This window comes from Bison bison, unplaced genomic scaffold (genome assembly GCF_000754665.1).
Source record: "Bison bison bison isolate TAMUID 2011002044 unplaced genomic scaffold, Bison_UMD1.0 scf7180017863883, whole genome shotgun sequence".
Lineage (NCBI taxonomy): Eukaryota > Metazoa > Chordata > Mammalia > Artiodactyla > Bovidae > Bison > Bison bison.
The window spans coordinates 33,335-36,219 of record NW_011494455.1 but is presented as its reverse complement, the minus strand read 5'-3'; the positions used below and the strand labels follow the sequence as shown (position 1 = coordinate 36,219).

At 43.4% G+C, this 2,885-nt stretch overlaps 1 pseudogene; it reads right to left on the bottom strand.

The window, feature by feature from the left end:
- Positions 1–1,300: 1,300 nt before the first annotated feature.
- Positions 1,301–2,885, bottom strand: part of LOC104984117 — a 2,676-nt pseudogene continuing 1,091 nt past the window's right edge.

Sequence of the window (2,885 nt, the reverse complement as noted above, 5' to 3'; positions counted from 1 at the left end):
GGGAAAAAAGAAAGCATAGGTCAATATCCCCATTTTCTATGGAAACATGAGAAATGACCCCAGGTTAAATGTGTTTAAAATTGTCTTTAGGGTTTTCTTCATTACACATAAGTCACCTTAATAAAAATTTTTATGAAACACTTTGAAAAAACATTTCCATTTCCCATATGCTTGCTTACCTATTTATTACTTGATACTGGGCCTTGTGATGGGGAGTTCATAGAACATAATATATTGCACTTGATATTTCCTTCTTTGTCTCAGGACATAGACATAAGTCTAGCATCCCTACCATAACAATCCATATACAGCCCCTAGCATAGATTAAGCACTCAATAATATTTTGTGAATGGACTAGTAAATAAAAGAGGAATTCACATTCTTTGTAAAAACATAAAATACATCTGTGTGCAAATAAAGAGTTGCATGATACATAGACAATGGCAGAAAGACTTGTCTTACTGAAAGTATTTAATGGGAGGGATTGTCCGTGGGGACATAGAGGCCAAAAGAAGTCAAACAATAAGCCAACTTATTTGAAGAAATAAATCTTAACATGTAAATCTGTCTATATTGGAGCCTATAGCCCTGGAAGATCATGAGCTCCCAAGACTGGTAATATTTAGGCAAAGATGGGGCACAAATTGTCAGACTAAAGGGACATTCCTGCCTCAGATGAAATGTTGGTCCTAACCCAGATCTTGACTGGATAATTTACCAAATCCACTTCATAAATAAATGCAAAAGCATCTTTGTGTTCTTAGTGATGTTGCCAACAGAAGAGTGGGTCTAACCTTTGCCTCTGATAGAAGAATGGGCTTTCTGAGGAGACAACAAAGTCAGCGATTTGAGTCAAGAGGTTACCAGACTACACAGAACCTTGAGCACAGATCAGACTGGTGACTCTGAGTTGCAGGATACAAGTTAGCTTTTTTGGTGTACCAGGAAAGAACTAAGGGCTTCCCAGGTGGTGCTAGTGGTGCCAATGCAGGAGACATAAGAGACAAGGAGTTTGATCCCTGGGTTGAGAAGATCCCCTGAAGGGAATGGCAACCCACTCTAGTATTCTTACCTGGAGAATCCCATGGTCAGAGGAACCTGGTAGGCTATAGTCCATAGTGTCACAAAGAGTTGGACATGACTGAAGTGACTTAGCATACACGCAGGAAAGAACTGAGCATGGAGACTCTGGCAGCCCCCTACCACCTATCATTCCCTCACCCCCACTTCAGCATTCCACCAGTCCCACTCTATCTCCGCCTGCCCCTCAACTTCTACGACTGTCTGATCCAGACATCATTTATACATCCTTTCTCAGGAACAGTCTCAAGTCTTGTTCATGAATCTGCTTGGTCTTGACCCCATAGATGATGGGATTCACCATGGGTGGGAAGAGCAGATAGAAATTGGCAAGAAGGATGTGCACATGTGGAGCAGTCCGGCTAGCTACCCAGTGCATGACTGAGGAGATGACGGGAGGTGTGTTGAAGGTTAAAACGGCACCTATGTGGGACACACATGTCCCAAAGGCTTTGTAGCGAGCCTCCTGAGAGACAAACTATAGAACTGCCTGGAAGATGAAGATATAAGACAGGATAACAAAAAGCAGATTGAATGCCCCTATAAACATGGCCACAGCAAGGCCATAGATGTTGTTGAAGCGAGTGTCCCCACAGGCCAGCCTTACCATGGCCATGTGCTCACAGTAGCAGTGGGCAATCACTGGACCCTGGCAGTAGTGGAAGCGTCTGTGTAGAAAGGGAAGTGGAGTCATTAGTGTCACAGCCCGAGTCACAGCAGCCAAGCTGATCTTGGTGATAAGTGGTCCAGTGAGGACGGTGCTGTAGTGCAGTGGCTTGCAGATGGCCACATAGTGGTCAAAGGCCATGGCCAGCAGCACTGCTGACTCCATGATGGAGAAGGAGTGGAGAAAGAACATCTGGATCAGACAAGCATAGAAGTTTATCTCTCAATCCCTGAACCAGAAGATGGCCAGCATTTTAGGTACAGTTGAGTAGGAAAGGCCTGAATCAATGGCTGCCAACATGGCCAGGAAGAGGTACATGGGCTCATGCAGGCCTGTATCAGCCTGAATGATGAAGAAGAGGGTGCAATTGCCAAGCAGGGCCAGTGTATAAGCTGAGCAGAAAGGAATAGAGATCCAGACATGTAGGTGCTACAGGCCTGGGATCCCCACCAACAGAAAGACTGCTAGATGAGTTGAGGTGATACTGGAGGCTGACAGGGCCAACAGAAATTTCTCTCTCAACAGAAATTCCCTTCCACAGGGCCCTTCTGGACAGTGCACAGTGTCAGCAGGATTACAGTGTTCAAGTTCAAACTCTGATCATTTACATGGAAGGCTTAGCCCTTGATCTTCTGGACCTTAAAAGAAATTAGAAAATAATCCTAATATGAATTGTGGAACATTGTATCTCACCTCTGCCCTTAAAATGCTCATAAAACTATTGAGTGGCCAGGACATTAAACAACAATAGAGCTAGTAAGGCATCCTTCATAAAGGAATTCAGTGGATGAAGAGTTTTTGTGGTCTTTGTGTAGTCAAGTACAGTGCTATGAAGGACACAGATACCCATTTGATTCAAAACTTACCCAGAAACATTCACTGTCTTCCTTTGCCTCCCAACTCAACCTATACTCCTAATTACAAAGGGGCGTTTCTCTTCTGAAATGTAAAGCTTGAATACATAACAAACAATTAAGCCTGATTATTCACTTCCTATGATAATTCACTCCCCTCCAAGTTCTAAATATTTTCTTTAAGAAAGGTTCTTAGAGAACGTCAATATGCCAGCAAATTTGGAAAACTCAGCAGTGGCCACAGGACTGGAAAAGGTCCATTTTCATTCCAATCCCAAAGAAGG